The sequence below is a fragment of the Semicossyphus pulcher genome, unplaced genomic scaffold (assembly GCF_022749685.1).
Source record: "Semicossyphus pulcher isolate SPU_LCO1_2020_fin unplaced genomic scaffold, fSemPul1.0.p SCAF_3, whole genome shotgun sequence".
NCBI classification, from domain to species: domain Eukaryota; kingdom Metazoa; phylum Chordata; class Actinopteri; order Labriformes; family Labridae; genus Semicossyphus; species Semicossyphus pulcher.
Window position 1 is genome coordinate 11,440,302 of NW_027211704.1, and position 23,223 is coordinate 11,463,524.

At 40.5% G+C, this 23,223-nt stretch overlaps 1 protein-coding gene across 8 annotated transcripts in view; it reads left to right on the forward strand.

Moving 5' to 3' along the window:
- Nucleotides 1-6,005: 6,005 nt before the first annotated feature.
- atp2b2 (ATPase plasma membrane Ca2+ transporting 2) overlaps nt 6,006-23,223 on the forward strand; it is an 87,300-nt gene continuing 70,082 nt past the window's right edge. For all 8 annotated transcript variants that reach the window (XM_069678716.1, XM_069678709.1, XM_069678710.1 and 5 more), the window contains exon 1: nt 6,006-6,073. The gene's annotated coding sequence lies outside the window, so the exon portion shown is untranslated. The remainder of the gene's footprint in view (nt 6,074-23,223) is intronic.

Genomic DNA, 23,223 nt, shown 5'->3' on the forward strand with positions numbered 1-23,223 from the left:
AAACCTCTGCGTTTGCTCTTGTTGTTAGATGTTAAGTCTGGACCATGTGGTCATTTATTAATATTTCAGCACCACCACAAGTCTTGAGACTCGCGCCTCTCTTTTCTCACTGCCATTCAGCCTGTGAACATTTTGTTCAGAATTAACAAGGCACATACTGGCGAGATAAAATGAGGTGTCCTCATTGAATCCAGTGTGGTGAGGGTTAGATAATTATAGCATTTACATAGCTGTGGAGATGGTTGAGCACTTTCAGCAATGCTAAGAAATCTAAGCTGCAATATTCGTTTTGCTTGCCCAACGTTTCCATTTAATTTGTATCTGAAATTAAAAGTGGACCAAGAAAAAACTCTGCGTGACTCAATATTGAATCTATAAAGCACCTACAACCAACATACAGTAAATCTCATTTAATAATCATGTATTTAGTGCTTATAACAATGTGTCAGAAAAGCTTTAATTGGTGATTCAATATCGATTCATGCCAGTGGGATAAAGTTACTGTACATACAGTACTAGGCATATTGCATAGTGTTTTAGTTATTACTGCTTGAAAGGCCATTTGCTAAGGAAGTCAAGTTATCATGCAGCACTAGCATAAAGGAACATTTTCTAGTCATATCATCAATACACTTTACATATATAAGATTTCATCATAGTAGTTACAGTGGTGGGCAATATGGCCAGAATCTTATATCACAGTACATGTTATTTGATATTTAGGTAATGTTATACCTAACGTAACAATAATTGTTTTAGAAAAACCATATATTTTTGGATGTACAGGGTATTAGGGAGGATTTTGCCTCTTAGTTTGAGGCAATATGAGGAAATGAGTTTTCATTTATCTCTCTTACAGAAGTCCTTTATTTGACACCAATCCCTTCAGTTGACAAAGATAGGGTGAGGATGTTGCTGTTTTATGTACTGCTGGCACTATCTGTCATTGTGTAATGCCCCCTTCTCCTCTGCCTACCCTTGCCTCTGGGTTTGGTATGCAGGAAGTTTAGCTGAAACGAATATGACGGAGTTCACCTCAACTGTCCGGCAATGTCTCCCTATCTGCAGCCTCTGGTTGTGGGTGTGTATGTATGGACGTGGATGTAGGTATCCGAGTTTTTGTATGACCATCAGGCTTGTGTGTGTGTTTCCATTAGTCGTATGGCTTACAGCTGTCCTTGGGGAGTTAGATGAAGCTCTCTATCACTCTTGAACAAGGATTGAGAAAAGAGGAAAGGGACATAGAAGTGTTAGAGAGAGATACAAGAGGGATGATGAGGCCCTCATTGTACTGTATTGCTTGCCATGCTGGTTGTGATTGCATGAGTCACAGTATGATTGCCCACATCTTACATACCCAGGCTTTTTTGTTTGTCTTTTCTGTTTTAGAACAATGGGGAGAGACAGTCTGTCATGCATTTCTAGATGGGAGGATGCTATCAATATAGTGCAAAACTTGTAGTATGTATTATGCTATTATCCTTTATTGTACAAGAAGAACAACTTTTCTATTAGATAGCACATATGACTTTAGATGGCTACGATAACGTCCACATTAATTGCTTGCTATTTAAAAACAACCCTTTGATGTCCAGATTTTCAGATACAGTTATGAGCTTTTTGTGATATATAGTTTACATGAAACAGGTTATTCCTTTACCTGTGTCATGATTTCTAATCATCTGTGTAAAAGTTATGTCTTGATTTCTTAACCCTATGTTTTGTATTAACAAAGAATAACCTCTTTACATTACATTCCTGTATTACATTGCTGTATACACTCCAAGAAAACATTCTTGTTGACTGGCGCTTGTTTTGCAAATTTCAGATAAATAGATGTTTTTCTACATGGGTCACTATTCTAGCAGTATAGTTAGTATGACACAAAAAATGCACATGTAAAAAATGTATCTCATGTTGCCGATTGCAGCTTGCGTGTTGCAGGGCCTCAGACTTATAACACAGGTTTATAGAATAGGCACAGGGCTTTCACTCTTCATAACTGTCCAAGATTATTGCTCCAAGGAAGTGCAGACGAGCAGCGTGTGAGTAATTTATTAGATAAGACGGAGCGTGCATGATGGTGACCTCTCATAGAGAAAGGTTAGAGACCTTTGGGAGTCATCTCATTAACTGCATGCGTGTGTGCCTGCATGCACCCAGACACTGTGCATGGTCCTATTTTACTACAGCACTCAGGAGATGGTCTGAGGCTTCCGCAATTAATAAGCCTAATGGTTATTGGCTGGTGGCTAGTGACCAGGATATGAGATGTCGGTTTGACCCGAGGTAAACATGGCACTTTATGAGTTAACAGATCCCTTGTTGAAGGAAATGGAGCTTTTATGGGAGGGAGGGAAGAGGCCATTTATAGAGAGAAGGACAAAGAGGATGAGGAGCCTGATACTAATGTGTCTAATAGGCTTCTTGAACGGCTTGTCATTTAATTAAGATGGATGGCAGGAATTTCTCTTAAGCTAAATACATGTCTGTGTGTTTTCATCAGTGTGAAGGCGTGTCTGCAGCACTTATTCAAAATTGTCCTACCTGCAGAATTTGGGTGGGGAGAAGCTGACTTTCATGCTAATGAGACAAGTGCTCTAGTTTATTTCTACAGAATAGGTGTAGTAGTTTCCCCCTGAATATTTGGGTTCACAAAATTGAACTTTTTTTTTTTTCATAAAGCTAGAGGGCGAATATATATACATATATACATAATATACAAGTTGAATAGGAAATCCAGATGAGAGTATTGTCATGCAGCATTATGATTAATGTGGGCGGAGCAGGATAGTGATTTGGCATGGGTGGTCTTGGCTGTGCAGGACAGGTACCTCCAGCTTTGGCTGCCTGTGATGCTATTGTCCTCTTGTGCTCTTTCTCCCAGGTTTTGGTGCACTGCAGCCCTGAATTCTCTGAGACGTGCTGCATTGATATTCAGGGCCTGTTTCTGATCCCCATCACTGCTCTCTCTCTTTTTCTCTCTCTCCCTTTCTCTTTCTCCTTCTCTCTCTCCTTCTTTCTCTCTCTCTCTCTCTGCATGGCTCCCTTCTTCAGAAACTCTTTCAGTCTCTCTAGCCCTGTCCAAGGTAAATGGTCCCAACAGATGTTCTCTCGAACACCTTTATTTTCCACACCCTACAATGTGCCTCCTCATTAGGCAAAATCATTATCTGTATGTAAACTTAAACTCAAAATAATAGATGCAATAAATATTCCAAGTTTGTACAAAGTTTTCCTGTCACCACCACCTGTCTTGAGCTGCATTGCTGCAGTTGCTGTAGCAACTCTCTCCTGTTGAAACTGGAGTCAATGTGTGCATCAATGTTGCTTGATGAATTCTCTCCCTTTTGTCCGGTTTTACTCAATTGATCGCTATTTGAATTTTTTTAATCTCATCAGATTAGATAAGAAATGCAGCAGTGTCCTTAATTAATCAAACTCACCTACACAGAATGTGCTATATACTGTATTTAAGTCCATGCAAACATCCAAAATCAATACTAAATGTTAGCAAGCTTCTTCCAATTAACAGCTCTAGAAAGCTGATTCAATTGTTGCTTTAAAGTGATCATTTGCAAGTCCTGTTCCAAACACCGTGTCTCATATTAATGCCCGGCATAATGTTTTCAAGAACTTTAACCAAGTGCATTTGCCTTTTGGATTAAACTTTGAGTGCCTCAACTGTAGCTTTTTTCTTATGCTTCCCCATGGGTGATAGCTGTTCCCAAGAGCCATTATGTTTTTGCGTTGTCCATCTCCCGCTCTTGTGAACGCAAGGAAAACCATCCACTTGGACTCAAGGATGAACTTATTAGATTTTAGTGGTTAAAGGTAAAATTCAAAGTGACAATACTTCAGCAATTCATGCATGCAATTATTATTATTTATTTTTTAAAATTATTTTTTGGCCTTTCATGCCTGTATTGAGAGAGGACAGTGGATAGTGTTGGAAACAGGGGAAACGAGTCAGGATGACACGCGGCAAAGGGCGGAGGGTGGGAGTTGAAACTGGGGCCGCCACATCGAGGACTATAGCCTTTGTATATGGCCGCCAATTTAACCGCTATGCTAAACCTGTGTTGCCTCCTTGTGTTAGCTACTTAACATCTGATTTTTAATCTCGTTGTGAAGGACAGTAACAAGTTGGAATCTTGTAACTTTTGGGTGGCACTGGCCTCCCTTAATATTGTCCGCTAAAATGATATCAAGTTTTCCGTCTACAATCTGCCTGTTTACATTTAAATACGGCATAAGATCTAGATAGTAATCATCTGCAATCTTGTAAAATGCCCAATGTTATCAGTAACACTTGTGTTGTGACAAGTTTATTGCTTGCTGGAAAATTTCCTCACTGTGGCATCTCTAATTGGGATGTTTACAGCAGTTGAGGCTTGCTAAGAAGACAGACAAGCCTGATAGCCTGACATGAACCATGACAGAATCCAGTCTGTCTTCAAACAGCCAAACATTGTGCTGAACGCAACATTTTCTGACTCAAAACTTGTCAGACGACTGAGGATACACCTTCTCAAGTGGAACAATTTTGCAGCAGTAGTGTTACTGTACAGCATGCAAAATCTGAGACCTCTACAGTACTGTAGTTGTGACAGGACATGCTGTGTAATGTATCAGCTGTCCCAGCCCAGCCTGGTTGTGTGCAGCTCAGCTCTGTTTAACGCGTGTTCATCCTAGGGGGAATAACTTTAAGAGGGGGGAATCTCATAGTGATGCTGGTGCTGTCCAACATCTGATATTTACATAATTCACTGTGACACAGCAGGAGAGAGGGAGAATGCAGACAGGGAGAGAAAGAGGAGGGGGAAAAAACTGACAACAGAAAAAAAAGAAGGAAGAAAAATAAGAGAGAGGGAGTGGGGGGTAGCACTTTGACATAGTAAGGCTCTCACCCCCCACCCCTTCTCTCTCTCTCTCTCTCTCTCTCTCTCTCTCTCTCTCTGCAAGCTGTGACAGGACGAGATGTTGAATAGTGATGTGACGGCAACATGACACAAAGCTGTTATCCGCTTCTGTCAAGGCTGCCTTTCTAGATAGCCAGATGACTGGTTGGGGGAGAACAGGTGTGTTTGTGTGTGTTGTGAAAGAGCCAGACGCACAGGCACAGCATAATGTCCCGCAGCCATCATGTTCACTGGGGGGAGCTGTGTGCAAATTTGTGTGTGTAGTATGGGTTTCCCCATCTGCAGAAGACAAGAGTGAACCTGACAACGATCCATGTCCTTGAAAGTTACCCTCCCTTCCTCCGCTTCCCTCTCCTCCGTCTCTTGTTTTGTGCTCAAACACTCTCTCCTTCTTTCATCATAATGTCGTCCTTTATTGCCCCCCAGCTTTCTCCCTTTGCTCTTTTTTTAACCTCTCTTTCTGTCCTTTCTTCTATTATTCCTCTCACCTTTCTTGCTCCAGTGCTTCTCTTCCTCCCGTCCTCATCTACAATATCCTGTCTGTTCTCTCCAACTCCCTCAGTCACTCTCCCTATTATTTCCCCGTCTCTCTTCCTTCTCGGTCAATTTTTGAAATGAGGTTGTGTGAATGTCTACAGTGTACCTGCTCAGAGTGCAAGACGTCACAGAAAAGATGCAGAGAATATCTGTTCCCTCCTTTCTTTTCTTTAGTGCTGCCGCAGATCTTTCACCTTTCATCCATCTCTATCTTAATCAATCATCAATTTATCCTGCAATCCATCTATCTTGATCCCTCTATCCAGTCAGAGAAAAGCTTTGTCAAGTGAAGAGCTGCCTCCCTGCTATGCAGCACTGTTCACACACACACACACACATACACACACACACACACACACACGCCCACCCCTGCCGCCTGCCGACATGGTACAGGCTGTGCATTGAGACAGCCCCAGCTGAGGCACTAGCAGTGAGTGTGCAGCTTAGCGAGTCTCCACACACACACGCACACCTACACTCACTCACACACACATGCACACACACATACCGCACACCGCCGTGGTTAGTCCGTTGCTTCATGTGCCGCGGCAGTATCATTTTTAGGTGGGAGGATTTTCACGTCACGGTGATGGTGGTGATAACCCTGCTGCCATGTAAGTATACGTTGCCCTTGTGTAACATGTGGATGAATTTACAGTTTATCTGCCTTTGCTGCTTTCTTTTGATTTTGTTGGCGTGCATCATCTTCATGCCGGTAGGCTGCGATGTGTGAAAACGTATCAGTGTGTTGTTCCTTGAACGCCTGTGGTTTGAGAGTATGCAGAACACTGATAATACTGTAGCCATGTATCAGAAGGCAAGATAATTAAGAAGCTGGTGATCTGTTAGAGAAAGAGACGGGGAGGATCATGAAGATGATCTGTGATTGAAATAATTCACCTGCAAAGTGGATTCATGTTTGGAGATACTGCTATTCTGTCTTCATCTATCTAAGTACAATCATATCTATATATCATGCATGATGTATAGGACCATGTTACCAATATGTTTTTCGAGTTTCTCCTCGTCCTGTAAATTCTCTAGATGAAGATGTGATATTGAACACCTCTTCACTCAGTCAAGCCATCTGTTTGCAGCATGCAGCCTGCAGTCTCTTTTCTCTGTCACACTTACTGACTGCTTCTGTCATAGCAGCAGGCTTCGCTGCCGTAACCGATCATGTGTGTTTGCCGGCTAGCTGTCTTCACTGCATTAGCTAACTGACTACTTGGCATGGTGACTGGATTAATAGGGAACATTATCACCTCTCCTCCTTGATCTGTTGGCTCTCTGCTTTCTGAACGGCTGGTGGTCCGGATGGCTCTGTGGATGATTGCATTCAGTGTCCAATAAATTGGTAATTTCACCGGCTGGTTAGTGAATCTCTGTGTGCTTGTCAAGTCAAGTGACTGGTCATGACACCAATTGACAGACAGGTTCAGTGACTTGTTGCCTGGTGAATTGTAAGTTCCGTAAACAGCCAGTAAGTCAGTGTTTGCACCAAAGAAACATTCAGAGAGATGTGAGTTTGGGTTGTCAGTCAGTCACTCAAATAACCAGTCAGCCACTTGCCTATAGCCACTAAGCCTAAGCATTCATTCAGCCAGCCACACTGTTAGACAGGTTGTCATAGGAAATTGATTGGGCCTCTTTTGGTGCTGGGATGACTGTGTGACCTCAAGCATCAGCTCCACTGCGCCAAGACAGCCAGGCGACTCAAAGGCAGAGTGTCAGTCCTCTCTCCGTCCTTTTCCTCATGAGCCCCTCTCTCTCTCTCCCATTCTTTACGTCCTGTTCTATAGCAAACAAAACACACAGGTGATGACACATTAATGATTAAAGTACACATGTGCTGTCAGACTGAAAATGGAGGGAAGGAGGAACATTTTGGAGCATATAGAGATAAGAAAACGTATGTACTGTATGTCTCACTGCATGTTAAAAACTATTTTCATTTTTAGCTATTTTATGCAGTAACATATTCCACTCGTCTTTTTAACTAAAAGGTAGCCTTTGACAAGTGAAGTTTCCATTTCTTTCATCACTCCAGGAGTTAACCTTCTTAGATTAAAAAAAAAAAAAGAACTTAATTCTCTTGCAGTAGAAATACCAAGGTTCCCTGTTTGATATGAAGGCTCTCAAAGCACACACAGAAAAATCTAGGTGTAGTATTACTTACTGCTCCTGAAATGTGTCATTACATTTTAAACGCGATTCAACAATCATTGAGTACAACAGATGATCTACAGCATACAGAGAGAACCCACACCTTGCTCTGCTCCGTCATATCTTATGTAGTCAAGGGAGAATCTGTAAGCGTCGCAGTGCATTCAATTTTGCTGTGTCATCATCACCTCTGTGTAGCATAGCGACAAGCTCAGTGCTAAAGCAGACCTGACTGTCATTTATCCACAAAAAGAAAATAACACCTGATCCAAGGACAGGTAGAGTATTAATTATTCATTTATTACTCCTTGTCTTGTTGATAATAAGAAACGACAAGATTTAATAGATGATGCTTTGGAACATTATAAATACTTCTTATTGATTTTGATTAAAAATCATCTACCAGGGGGAAAAATCTGGGAAAATAGAGAAGAGGAAAGAAAAGGAGAGATGAGGAGGGGGAGGAGAGGATAGGGAGTCTGTCGTGCTATTTCAGGACAGTTGAAGTTTAACTTGCTCCTCATTCAGCCTAGTGTTCCAATGCAATGAGGTGGGCCGCAGAGGTCTGTAGTATGCTGAACAGATTTTAAAGGAACATTTGAGATTTTGGGTAATTATGTTTAACAAAACCCCTTAAAATATAATTGACTAGACAAAACTTTTCGTCTGCTTACCAATATTGTTCTCCAAACATATTTATTTATACTGCTTATAGCTGGACCTATTTTCAATGTATCATGTTCTATATACAGTTTACAAACACAAAATTAGCTTAGAGTTTGAGTGAAACTCAAAGAGAGAAACCAAATTCTTTTGGACCCAATGAAATATTCCTTCAAATAGACATAAACTAGGTTGACATGCAGCACGTAACAAACGAAAGGTGCTTGACACGAAGTCCCATCTGATGTAATGTTATTTTAAAATCCAGGATCCAGCAATAAGCATCTGTGTTCTTTTAATTAATGGCATCTAGGTGAAAAGACTTTGACTTCCAGTCACCCATTATGTGAGGATCTGACACCATGGAGTGTGCTTGTGTGCAGACGTGTGTGTGTGACGCATTGACTGACAGTGACTAATAGCTTTCATCTTTCTCTATTTCTGACCCGTCAGGCTTTATAATTCAGGTCTGTTGCCTGGTTAATGTTATAGGCTTGAGAGGCTCCACGTCATTGCGTGAGGTGTAATGCATTCTCTATTCTAAGTTGATAAAAAAACATTTCTTGCTCTTATTAGTCTGATGGAAAATTAACCCAAAAATGACAGACATTTATGGGGTTTTAAAAAAAATAAATGTGACATAAAAATTGTGTGCTATTTTTGTGCGGCATGTGGGCGTGTTAGATAATTTTGAACCTTCAAATACACTCTAAAGCGTCCTGTTTATGCAGACCGAATAGCGCTATTGTGCTACTTGTTTAGATCATGTAACTGCACTTGCAGTTCTACCTACCTACCTTTAATTTCAAATAAATCGAAGAGCAGTTTTACTACATAGGTGTAGGTGCACATATGTATTTCACTTAAGTGTGCAGTTTTCTTCAGTAATTCTTTTTAATGCACATGAAAACAATTCTATGTGATATTTTTTGCAGCTTGTAAAGCTGTCTGACACAATGTTATTTTTCTTAGTACCACTAGGGGCACCAAAGTCACACAGTATTCTAATCGTAAATGTATTTGTTATTCTCCCATTTTCATTTTCACTGCTCAAAGACAAGTAAAGCAAGCAGGAAGAAAATGTAAAGCAGTAAATCCAATAAAACAGTGATATCAGCATGTATCAAGACGGGTCATATCATGACATATGACCTATGATTTTTTATTGCCACTCTTGCATTGCCATAAAAGCACAGATGTGGAACATTGTGTCCATATCAGGGCTTGTAATAAACAACATGCTTTAGTTTGTACTTGTTAGGTTACTGTGTAGAATTCAGTATATCCAGAGATCTCTTAACCTGCGGCGTAATTGATAAACTGACTTTAATGTTGCAAAGAAGTTTATATTATTGGTAGACGCATCAGGTAGACACATTCATCAGTCTATGCCACAACATGGGTTCGACAGTGTGATAATGTGTGGAATGAAAAACATTTTATTGAGGCGAAATTATACCATTCATCTTCGGCCTGTTTTGTGTTCCCTCCCTTCATGTTTTGTGCTCCAAAGCTAGATCCAAAAGACTACTGTTGCTCAGTCACTCTTATGTATTCTCCTCTGCTCCTCCTCCTGTCTTTAGTCTCCTTCTAGCACACTTAGACTGTGTTGAATTTAATTAGACCAATAATTCCCTCATGATTTCTTCAGGCTCATCTGGAGCAAGGAGAGGGCCACAGCAGTCTTTTTTTCTTTCTATCTTCCAGTGACCTTGCAGCGAGAAGTTAATGTGTGTGTGCGTGTGTGTGTGTGTATATGTGTGTGGGCTTGCATAGGAATGAGCACGCATCATTTACATATGTAGAGCAAAGCATAAGGAGTGTGATCTCAGTTAATAAATACATGAATCTAAATGAATGTATGTGGCTAAAATTCTTTATGTAATTTACAGTCTTAAACGCCCCAAAAAGAAGTCAAGTTTTGATCTTCTTAGTCTTATGATAAGGATTATACTAAACTACGACACTGTGTTTGATTGTAGTATGCTTATTATTTTCTGAGTCAAAGCATCTGAATGATATCTTAGTGCAGCTGGTGCTAATTCAGGATGATAATGGAATAGATGTGTTCTGCTGGACTCAAATGGCTACTGGTGAATCTTTGTAATCCCTCTCTCTTGTTCTATAAACAGTAAGAAAGATTTGCTCGACTGCATGCATGCATGCTGCAGCCATTATTACACCATATTGGTTCCTTCTTATCTCCCTCTAGACAGTTCATTCAAAGCTAGTCTATCTTTCTAGGCCTTATGCCTGCTGTCCTATTTTTCAGTGAAACCTGGAACACCAGTGTCGGTCCTTTTTCTTCCTGGGCACGTACCAACAGTCATTCTCCCATAAAAATGCATCACCAGGGCCAGATGTTTTCTAGCTATTGTTTTAGAGGTTAGTCCTGTATGCTCGACGGCACCTTCAGACAGATTGTTTATAGATAACGATTTTTCACTTGCATATGTCAACATACGATCCTTACAGACTCCTAATGTCCCCCAGAAGGAAGATATGGCATTATATAATGAACTACTTGCAAATAAACATGCATGCATTCAGAGGAGGCATGCATTCAAATAAAAGTACAGTAGTTGTAGACAGACATTTACTCAGATCAATGGTCAAAAATTCCACTGAAGCATCTCGCTGGAATGATAAAAGAAAAAGACTTGCTCATGACTAATCAGCTAGCCCAATTCAGGCCACATTCTGCTAAGTATGACTGATCACACTGAGCTTGCATAAGTTTGGAATAATGGCAGACAGTTGGCTCAAATTAACTTGCAATTTTGAGGATTTAGGATTCATCCACTTGATTTCTGGTCTATTCGTGAGACCATTTTAAACCGTTTTAATTTAATTTAATTTTTTGAACTAGGACAAACACAAGTCCTAAAGTCTGGACATAACAACAGCAACATTCAAGGACAGCTGAGTGTGAGCAGGGAACAGGGGTGAGCGATATGGCCTAAATATTTCACAAAATCTTGCGATGACGATATTCATGACAATATGAAAAAAGAAACAACTGAATAATGTTTTGTATGTGATTTCAGGCAGCAGCATTTATTCATGCAAGCAAAATAAAGTGCTTTGACAATTTCCCTTCTTTTTCCAATGAACTTCTATCATATTAACTACTCGGGCTGGCGGTATGGCAAAAAAAATGTCAGATGCTAATCTGAAGAGAGATTAAGAAGAAACGCAAAATGTAGGCTATATAAAGGTAATCCATTGATTTGTTCATTCATTAAGCCCATAAACGTCTGCGTGGTGTATTGGGTAAATTAACTTTTTAATGCTTACTGTGCACACGGCACTTTGCTGCCACCGGTGTTTTCTGAAGAAGCACGTAATGACGACTTCTCTCTGTGCAGTGACAAGTAATTGTTCTTCTTGTCTGCACTTCTTTTGCTAATATCTATCAAACACTGAAGTCTGCTCTCCGGCAAATGCGCTCTCTGCTCTCAGCTGAGCACCCCCGCCTCTCCACACTCGCACACTCCGAGCATGCAGGGGCGGGGTTTACACGGACAGACGGGCATCTCTCATTCTCGTATTGATTTAAAGCGGAGACAAGTGCTTCTAAATTATGTTGCTTTGTTGGAGGTCCGACCTCTTATAGTCAAACCACTTTGACACGTCCGAAGTAGCGCCCTTCCTGGGTACTAAATCCTCGTGAACGCCATAGGCTGCACGCTCAGGTATTCAAATACGTCAGCACCTCATTGCGCCGCTATACCTTTGATATTGTGATATGACACTTCCTAATCCTTCCTCAGGTAGTTGTCATCCCTATCTTCAGGTTGTCATCACACGTGTGCTACTGTGTCTGCTCGTGTGTTAATGTCATGCTCAGTCATTTTAATTTGGCTGGTCTGTACCTTAGAGCCCTGACACCTTGAAGCTAAAACAAATCTCATTGTTGAATGTTAAAAATAGACACACTATTCTGCCCTATTCCTTAAAATGACAAAGCCTTTGAACGCCCTCCTGTTTACCTCAGATATCATTTGACCTGTGCGTGCCTTCCCTAAGAAGCTGGATCATGCGTTTTGATCCCTGGTTGTTTTCCGTGTACACACTAAGCAGCTTGTCGTGCTGAAAAGCAACAGAGTGCTACCACGAACAAGGCTTACAAATCTGGGAGCAGATGAGTAATCTGAGGTCACGATCCTGACCTACAGGGAACAACATGTTAGAGGGAGGGGGGGAAACTCATTTTGTTTTTAACAACTGAGTTTGTTTTTGTTGACACAGATAATCGCTCTTTTTAATTGAAATACATGTTGGAAGCATAATCATGAGCAATCTTGTTAGAGCTTATTGTCAGTGAATAAACGCTCAGCACAGAACAAATATAATTGTTACAGTAATAATTTATTCTCATGTGCTCGACGTTGTTGAATGTGGCATGTGAAAGGAGTGCGCGTGAGGGCAGGTGCATCCTTTTTCTCGTGTATGAGTGTGCTGTTTTCTTTTTCTGTAACATTTCCAGAGGTGAGAGCACTGCTAAAGTTCTCCCTTCTCATTTTATCGACAAATACTGTAGAAAACTTTCCTCCAAATACAATTATCCAGTCGACAACAGCGCATTAGTGAGAAAACAAGGATAAACAAGACTGAAACTGAATTAAGTCTGTGTATGCAGAGGCTCATGTGAGTCTTAAAAGCCTTATGTATACCATTACCATTATATCATGGATTTAACCCAGACCCGATCTTAGAAGTTGAACCTCAGTCTCTGCCTCATTGCACACAAGCTTTAAGCATTCAACCTTGAAAACGACGATGACTCAGAATGTTTCGCCGGGCCTTTCTTGGTTAGAAACCCTCTTAAGCAAGTGTGAGGCCATAACTCTTCTTTGAAACATATTACATGTGGACTGCACTATGTGTCATAGTGTGTTTGGATTAGCAAAATCCCCATGAGCACATTTGTCATCCACTTTTTGATGCATTATTCTCTGAAGGCAGTGAAACAAATTAAAACAGACTCATTCAAGTTCGACTGGGTTCAAATGAGTGTAGTTATGATACAGAAGTTGGTGCACGAAGAGTGTCAGAGTTGTAATCCTTGTAAATGGCACAAGTGAAAAGGTACACCTACGACTTTTTCCCAGGGTTCTTTGTTCACAGGGTTTTAACTGAGGCTGCTACGCACTTTGTTGATGAGATTTTCCGAGCAAAGTTTGAGAGGCTGCTTGATTTAACCTGTTCTTCGAAACAAAACTCCAGCCATGGCAGCTTTGGCTTATTAATCATTAAGTCAGTCGAGTTTAAATTTAGCTGATTGGAATGTGTGTATATATGCACATTTTTTTAATCATAAGGTATTCTGTCAGAGGAGACAGTGTGCAGTTTTTTGTTTCTTTTCTATTAACAATTGTTTAAATGTGTAACAAATTTGTTGTGGTCATTTCACTGTTTGTGGTTTTGCTTCAGTTACATGAGTTACAGGAAAGTCTTTACCCAGCAGGGTGATACGATAGTGACAACAAGGAATTGGAACAAAAATTGTACAGTGATGTTGCTAGGTACTCGTCATGCGTCTCTGCCGCATTAAAATCTAAATGGACGCAGTAAACTCAATATCCACTATCCTTATCTTTCCCTCACAGAATGATACATTGCAACAAATCTGTATTAAATCACAGTAATTGGCAAAGGAAACCTGGCTGTCAGAGCACCGCTGTTTCAACCCTGTGCTCAACTAATCAGCTCAGAGATCCCATGTGCACAGTCTTGCTACATGCTAGTTTAGCTGCTACAACTACTAGCCCGTCACCCTGAATTTCATTTCAACAATTAAGGATTCAAACTTCATAGTGGTTAATAAACTTACGTTCCCACTGCTCATGCTGTGTTCACACATGTCAATGTTGTTGGACCATCTAGGGGATCTGCGTTTTTTTTTTACAATTGTGGCCGCCATTTTCTTATGCTCAGACGATGTCTGTGCATATACCCCATTACAGAAACATAAATTCTATTGGGGATTCAATTTCCCAGATCCCACTCAAATCACCACCCATGGGTTCTGGGGACGCATTGAAATCAACATCCCTGCTTATTGGATGTTGGCCTTTTTCCCTAGAAGACAAAAACCAGATCAATGTCAATTAAAGTCTATTTTAAAAGATAGGTCAATACTCTTGAATCTGTAGTTTCTGAGATCAAGTTAAAAGGCAATATTAAAACAAAACAAAAAAGGATTCACTTCATTTCACTCCCCCTATCGTATAATTTACCAGGGTTCCACTTCCCTGAGTTCCTGTACAAGGTGATTGACAGCTAGATGCCATGCTCCGGGGGAACCAGGCGAGGAGTCTAGTTTGATTCCAGAATACATTGGCAGATAGCAAAGCTGCTTCTCATTTACAGCATGATATCCAACGTAGACGAAACCACAGCCTGTTAAAGCATCGGAGCATCCCCGACACTGTTAGCTTACACTACGCAAACATTTTCTATTAGATCATTATGTTCTGACAACATTTGGATTACTTTGTTTTTCCCTAATGACTTTCATACTACAATTCAAAATGCATAAAAAGTGCCAGTTTATTTGGTAACATATTTTAAATTGGACCTTGTATACCTTTGCTCATATATATATAAATATAATGTTACAATGCTTGCTGTTTGTATTAACAGTCGGCAAAGTTTCAAATGATGTATACATATGAAAAACGCAGTCCCTGAGAGCAAAAGGTTCAGGCTTCAGACTGCTCTGAATACTAGGAATCCAACACAATGTTTCTAGTTCAAAGCCTGTAAAACTGCTTTTTTTTTTAAAAAAAACATATGTACACATGCTCACAACAGTCAAGTCATTTAATGTACTCATACAAATAACCAAGGATTCAAGGAGTTACTATACAGGCTTACATTACGTTACTACTGTTTTATGCGTGACAGCAGACCTATTGCACTTGAGGTGTCATTTTTGTGCATTTCCAATGAAGACTGATAAATTATATTAATTAGCTGTAACTCTACAGAGACAGACCCTCAGATTACTTTTACGTGGATGAAACAAGGGGTTGCATAAAGGGCCAGTTTCAGACAAATAAGGATTTTTTTTTAACTGTGAATCATGCAAATTTACTCTAGTAGAGTCCCAGAATAAAAATATACAGCTGGAAATTAGCATAAGAGGTCCCCTTTAATGTGCATGCACGCTGCTGCTGCTTCAGGCAGGATTACACTCTACATCTCCATATCACCCTCGACAGCCTGACAATGTTACGGACGTTGTATAATGCCATTTGCTCACTAAGTACACCCAGGACAAGGTTTTCAAGTGGCCATCAATACAGCCGAACAGTTACAAGGACATGACAAATAAAGCAGTTGTATTTTTGCAAATGATTAAAGAATGAAGCAATGGAAATAAAAAGATGTCCCACTACAAAGAGAAGAGAGAGAGTGAGTTAGAGGAGACAATTAAACTTAGAGCATTGACCAAGGAGAAAGGGAAGGGGACTTCTGTACACCAGCAAGAGTTGGCTGCGTGCTGCAGAAGCAGGAAAGCAAAGGAGGCAGAAGGAAGTAAAGAGGATCATGAGGGAGAGATGGGTCACCCACAGTAGCACAGCTTACTTTATAATTGAGGGACTACTTGTCCTCTTTAGAAGAGGATATTTCATAGATGTGAGAGATGGGCTCCATTTGGGCTTCTCTTTTTGGACCAAAAGCTTATATCACTCAGTTTCTTGTCCTCGTTTTAACCCAGTCCTCTCACAGCTATAGCATATCATCACTAGCTCTCACTTCCTCGCTTCTCAATTTCACTCTGCAGTGCCACACAGTAGCCCCTGCAGCTATCGAGGTTGCCTGTCTTTTCTTCAAAACCCCCTCACCATCTAATAAGCCGACACAGACCGAGTGCACACATACACATGGACGTATGTATTCGTAAGTGCCTCGTTCTCTCTGTCTGAGTCATCTCTCGCTCTCATTTTCCCCCCTCTCTGCTGTACCTTCTCTTCAGCCTGATGCGAGTTGGAGCTGCAGTGCTTTTTGAGCTCCTGCACCGGCTTCCAAAATAACCTTTTTCTTCGTCAGACTGTGTCTGCTGTGCTTAGTTAGCATGACAGCTGCTTTCAACCCAATTAGACAGCACTGATGGTGGCTGAAAGGAGGCTCTCTCTCTGTGGTAGTTATATAATAATTCACCTCAGAGACATTGTCAGTTAACACGTTTTTCTCTCTTTCTGGGTCTTCGTGCTTGCGCTTGGATATTACATTGCAGTATTGCACAGCAGCTGCCATCTAATGCGTGTGTTTTTGGGGATTCCCTTAGCATTGTCCAACTACATTGAAAGCTTAACAGATATAATATTCTATTTCATTGCAGAATCCAGCAATTTCCCGCAGGTGATAAACAATATATGCCCTTTTTTTTTAGATTGTTTCTTAAGAGTTGTTTTGACTTCCGATGCTGAAGATTGTAGCTCTGTTCTATGGATTGTATTACATCGTGTGTGTTTGTTTTTGGTCTTTCCCACATAAACATCTTAATGAATGTGGTCAGTGCTTTTAAATATGTATTACAATACAATTCTGAGCATCTGTTGTCCAATAATTAGAATGTAATATTTACAGTGCAGGTGTTCAAATAGCTCTATCAGCAGTGAGGTCTCCTGCACTATTTGTTGTCACAGGCAGGGGGTGCTGTATGTCAGTGCTGCTGCTGGTGGTGCAGTGGGCTCAGCTCATACCTCAGCTCTGCCTCACTGTGCTCAAGGACATTTTAAGACAGACGAACGGAGAACGCGCCTGGCTTCACTGTGGACAACGACAGTCTACTCACTGCTTGTCAGACCAGGAACTTCTCATCAAAGAGAAAGCAGCAATTAGCCTTGTGGATCGCTTCATCAGCAACACTTGTTCTTTATAATCACAGAGCAGAACAGAGAGACCCAGCAGACGAGGTAATAGAGAAATGCATGATAAAGTTAATGCTAAAATAGAGTGCACAGTATTATATTGCCCTTAATGTGTGAAGTCTCCCCCAGAAGATTAATATAGAAAGAGAGAGTGTGATGATGTCATGAAGACAAAATTACATAAAGCTGCATTACGGGATTTTTTGTGCTTAACAACAATATAAACGATCGCCTCAAAATGAACTTAGAGCTTAATGTTCTGAAATCGTACCACAGGAAAAATTATACACTGAGGCTACCAGTGTTTGATGCACTTAAGACAAATACTGCGCCCTGACAACAACACTGTACAAGAAAAAATACTGCAGGAATACTCATTGACATGGCAGCATATTTTGTTGAAAAGAAATTCTTCGGAAAAAATAAGTTATGTCAGAAAAAAAGCTATCGCTAGAAAAAATTCTACAACATGTTGTCAGAATCAGGGTTTATTGTTAAGTAGGTTTACACATGTAAGGAATTGGCTTTGTTGTTTTGGTGCAGAAAAATTAACAAAGAACTAGAATAAAAATAAGTAAAATACTTAAATAGACAAAGATAAAAATAGGCAATAAGAGTAAAAAATATAAAAAGCAATATGTATAATACAAAATATGTCCAACATTTGTAATGAAAAACTGTGCAGATGTGCAGGAGATGTGCAGGTATGTGCAGAAACTCAGAACGTTATCTGCGGCGCCATTTTGGATTCCCTTGTACCCCAAGTTATAAACTGTAGAGACTACAGCTAGATGGATATAACAGTCAGCTGGCGGTCATTATCGAAGGATACGGGCCAATCGCAGCTGTATCGGTAGCAGCATACATGTTATTCAGGCTTAGAAATTGTTTCATTATGTAGTTTGTCAGGCAGCGTGTCCTCTAACTCTCAGCACTGTCTGCACTACATGTAGCCACTCTAGAGGGAACCAAACAAATGGTTTGCGCTAATATTTGTTAACAGTGTGTAATAATGTGACATATTCTATAGTAAAGTTATTTGTTTAAGAAAGCAACCTTCTGAATACCTTTTGTATAGTCATATGCATTGTTATATTGATGATGATAGAAAGGTTTTTTTTCATTCTCGCTCAAAACATCACCATATGGTGGACCTTAGTATTGGTAATCTGTGAATTTTATACCTCTAAAATAAGAGATGATATACCTTCAAATCCAGAGTATAACTCGCACCAGAATATAAGACGCAGTCTGTTTTTGGAAATATCAGGTTTTCTATAGCTATTTATTAACAAAAACGTTTAAACACGTTATTCCAACACAATTTCAATTCATTTTCATTTGAAACGCATTCAAAACGCACCCAAATTATGGCCTACCATCTGTTTTCGCCATGTCGAGTTTGCAATCCTGCTAGTTACCGGTGCTGTAGTTGAGCTCTGCCTACAGTAATGTTGATTGTTGTGAGGGTGACGGCTGCATGGGCGATCATGACGGCGCATGTCCGTGAGGAGGCTTTAGCTAGGTTATAGCACCATCGTCTGTATAACGTAACACAATAACATACCTCTCTCTGCATTTTAAACTAGTATATTGGTCGCACCAGTGTATAGGACGCAGCCCACTTTTTAGATGAAAAAAAAATTGTCTAAAAAGCCTCTTATACACCGAATTTTACAGGTATCAAAAACCCATATTGGTTTGGCTCTAGTAAACAAAACAACTGTTTGGCGTTGCTGCATTGGCTTTAACTTAATAGCCCATTTTGTTTTTTAAGCTTTGTGTTTCTTCAGTAGTTTCCTCACAGGGCAGACACTGTACAGTATGGTGGTCAGATGGTCTTGGTATCTGTCTGTGGAGCTTCACATTTTTAAGTGAATGGTTGGATCCCATATGGTGTTCAAGTTCATAAAGTCCAATTATGTGTTCTCACACTTAATATAAAATGCGGGGAATTTTTGCTAAATCTCCACTTCCTCCTTGAGTGTTTGATCATATGTAACTCATTACTCACCGTCAAGCCATGGGGAGTATGCCAACAATGCAGATGGACTGGCATGTAGGCAGGGAGGCAGACAAAGGAATAGCACAGCAGGGAAGTTTTAGTCAGCTACAGATAGACAGGTGCAGCATGAAAATAAAGATCTGTAGAGTATAAAGAAAGATAGTCAGTCAGACAGGTACAAAGACAGGTTTGGGAGTGATGATGATGGGAGTTTTGCAAGATGTTGAAAATTCGTAAAGAGCTCCACATCCCCAACACTCTTCAAGAAGACAGTAACTGAACCTTTGATGTTCAAATTATTTAGCGGGGAGAATGAACCATTTGGACACACTGTCAACGTCTTGATTTTTATCGGTGAATGATACAAAACACCAACAATAGCTGCATATACAGCGGCCCTCATTAGAGGGAAGAGTAAATCAATTTCATGTGAACACATATGCATGATAGTGTAGGTTTGTGTGTGTGTGTGTGTGTGTGTGTGTGTTTGTATGTTTACATTGTATACAAAGGAGAACATTTGCTCTGAAGTTACACAGCTCAGCCTCCAGCAGTGCACACCTCTATCTTACCCTGCCTCTTGCTCTGTCTATTCATCCTCCTCTTGGCTTAATAATTCTGTATAAATCCTTATAGCCCTGCCTTTCATCTCCACTTCCCTCTATCTTTCAACTTATATCTTTTGCTATTTACATTTTACCTCTTCCTCTATGCTCTTTTAATTTCCCTCCTTCCTACATCTCAATCCCTCCCACTCCTGTGCCTGCTAATCGTAAAATGAAGATAAGCAGCTGCACGCCTGCAGAATACAACACCACCACTGCAGCTGACTTGTTTTACATCGCTTACATGATCGTATAAAGCTGTAAACACGCAGCCTTACAGGGCTGGTAATGAACAGATGTTGCTAAGGAGCTGCATCAAGATTCTGCATTAAATTAATCGTGAAATTCTGACTTTTTATCCACTTCTTTTTTCATTCAAGGAAGAGCATTTTTGGCAAAGATGGAAGAATGAAGTACAGAGAAGGTTATCAGCTTGTGGTCGAGTGTTGGTGCCAATGTTGCTGCTTTCTCTGATAAAGTTGTTTGGAATTAATTTCAGTCAATAAGCCTGTCTCAAGTTTTATATTATGGAGGTTACAGTGGATAGGATTATGTTTGGAATAAGGGTGATCGATACAAGGCGTCTTGGTGACCAATTATGCATATATCTCATTTTATCCTTTGTGGACATCAGCATTACATGTTTGCCAGTATGGGGACCATCTTTCTGTGTTTTGTGTCACACAACCTAATCTACTTCACCCTCAAGTGTCAAGGCAGTGGGTTTTCTATACATTATTTTTAGGACCCAGAGCCCTGCTGGTTTATATTTTGCTCGTACGTTGCTAGTACTATAACAATCAAGCATTACTCTTGCTTCTGAGGCACAGTACAGGGATACCAGTAATACTGATGAAGGTAGCAGTGCCCCTCTGATGTAGTTTCCCTACTCACCCAGAAAGTTGATTATCAATTCAGGCACACATACACATACAATTTCCTGGGAGAGCATTTGTTTGCTTTCATTTAGCCTTTTTGGAGGATCTGGCAGGCACAGATGTCTTCTTTGGCATGCAAAGAGAACCGCCAACATTGATTTGGACCTGTTCGGCAGGGATGGGGGACAGCATAAAAGGTTGGAGAAAAACAGAGTAAGATGTAGTCTTGGCATGTGCTGTCCTTTTTTGTTAAATTAATTGAGAAACTAGCCTAACCGAACTAAGCTGGAATATGTAAAGTCTTTGATCTAATGAATGGTTATTATATTAATCTGTTCAGTAGGTGTAAAAAAAACAACAAAAAAAAACAGACCATTGGCCTTAGTTGGAAATGCTGTCTTTAAATCCAGCAGTTGGATTAGTACTTAATTATATTTTAGTAAAATATTTGCCTCCATCCCAGAGCAGAGTAGGAGTATAAAGTAGCATAGAATGGAATTATTCAAGTAAAGTAGAAGTAACTTGAAACTGTACAAAAGTACATCACTTGCATAAAAGCACTAAATGGCTTTCCACCTTAATCTGCTCTACAGACGTGTTTAGCAGGTTCATTAGGTCGCACCTTTCCAGGTGACATTGCAAACGCTGTCTAACTTTGTCACTTCAGTAAAGGCTGGAGCTCATTAGCAGCCAGGCCTGGTTCCTGTGGAGTTACAGATGTGTATTCACATGTTGGCAGGGTCCCTCACCACCCTGCCGCGACAAGGTCAGTGCTGTTCCTGAGCACACGATTGTGTCTGTACCATCTGTACTGTATCATCGGGCTTCATATTTGCCACTGGACACCTTGCTGACTGTGTTAGTCTGGTCGTTTTAAGCAGCGCATGCCAGCAGCATCAAGAATCTAGGTGCTAAGTACCTCGATGTAACTGGAAATAGGACTCGATGGAAATTTCAAGTTAAACAGGATAATGGACAGACAAAGTGAATTTTGCTCTACCACATGTTAACTTGTTCTACAGTGTGCTAACTGTTACAGTTTCAAAGTGTCTTCTATTTTGTAGGGAGGGTATTACAACATACTCTGACATTTTCACTGCATACTTTCAAAAAGAGAAAACATTTTAATATAGTTTAAATAGTTTAAAAGTTACAGATTGCATTAAAAATCACAGCAGCAGTCACAGTGAATCTGTTGTTGCATAACATTCTTACTCTTTTTTTAAAACTATAATTGACCTTAAACTATCATAAAGATTTTATTTTGTAGATTCCGTTGCTGTATATAACAGGCCTTTTACATATAGGAGTATGGTGTGGGATGTAAATCAAAGGTGAATCCCCCGAGGTCCCCCATGACCTCCAAAGAAATTAGTTTAATGACTCTTGACCAGCCGTGCTATCAGTGCAGTCATTTTGGCTGACTTTGCTGATGTTAACTGAATATCTTAAATAATGAAGAGTCTCCAGGTGGCCTACTGTGTTTTCTTTTTTGCTGCTTTACTGCTGCATTATGACTCCTTAGGGGACCTGGTCGAGGAATTATCGGTAGCATTAATAGTTTGCATTACAGATGATGGAGAGACAGTATAGTCAGCCAGTGCTTTATGTCATGGTGTTGATTTAATGCAGTGTCAGCATGACCTAATACGGTGGCTCTTTGACTCCAGGTTTCCCCCTGAGTGGGTGGGAAGTGATGAAGGGCAGATGTAAGCCGGATGTTTACTTTCAATTATAAAATAGGTGCCTATTCTTATTTAGAATCACCTTGTGGGGAGGGGAGGCAGTGTGTGCACATATGTAAAGTATTGGTGATGGATCAATAGCGATTTGTGCATTGTATTGTGATATAACATGTTCGTGTGAGGGTCCATTGTGGGAAATGTTAACATAATGTTCTCTATGTTTCCTCTGCTGTCAATAAATCAAGTATTGCTTGAGTTGCTTAACCCTCAGTGCCGTAAACCTCTAAACTATTGAGTAATAGCTGGCTAGCTAATAGCTACTACAGTGTCCAGCTATTCAGGGACATACCTAACCTTTCTTTAATAATACTGCATATGTGATCTGCTATTGAACCTAATGTGCTTGGGGCCGAGTGCCATGGACAGTGTAGGGAAGCCAGAAACCCCAAGAAATGTGTAATGATGCTATTTTGCTTGCAACTGATGCGAACTAGTCACAGACTTATAGTCTAATCCATTACATTAGCAGTGTTAAACCAAAACCACTGTCGACTCTTTTCTGTGCCGAGTGCAGTTCTAAGATTAGAGTGCAGTAGACATGAAGTGAAATCATTAGTGCAAGGCATTACAAGACAACAGGCAGAGAGGAGTGGACCGCTGAGATAGAGTGACTGCAAAGGAGAGGTCACTCACTGTAGAATGAGAGAGAGAACAAGCGGCGAGAGAGCAGCAGCAGCTCAGCCCATCCTCCCCGTGACAGCGCAGCGTTACGTGCTGCCTCTCCGCTCTGTCGTCAGAGCAGCCCCAGCCTCCCGCCCGCGCACAACTCCACTCCGCTCTGCACCAGAAAGGAGCATCCTCTTCTCTCCGCCCTCCC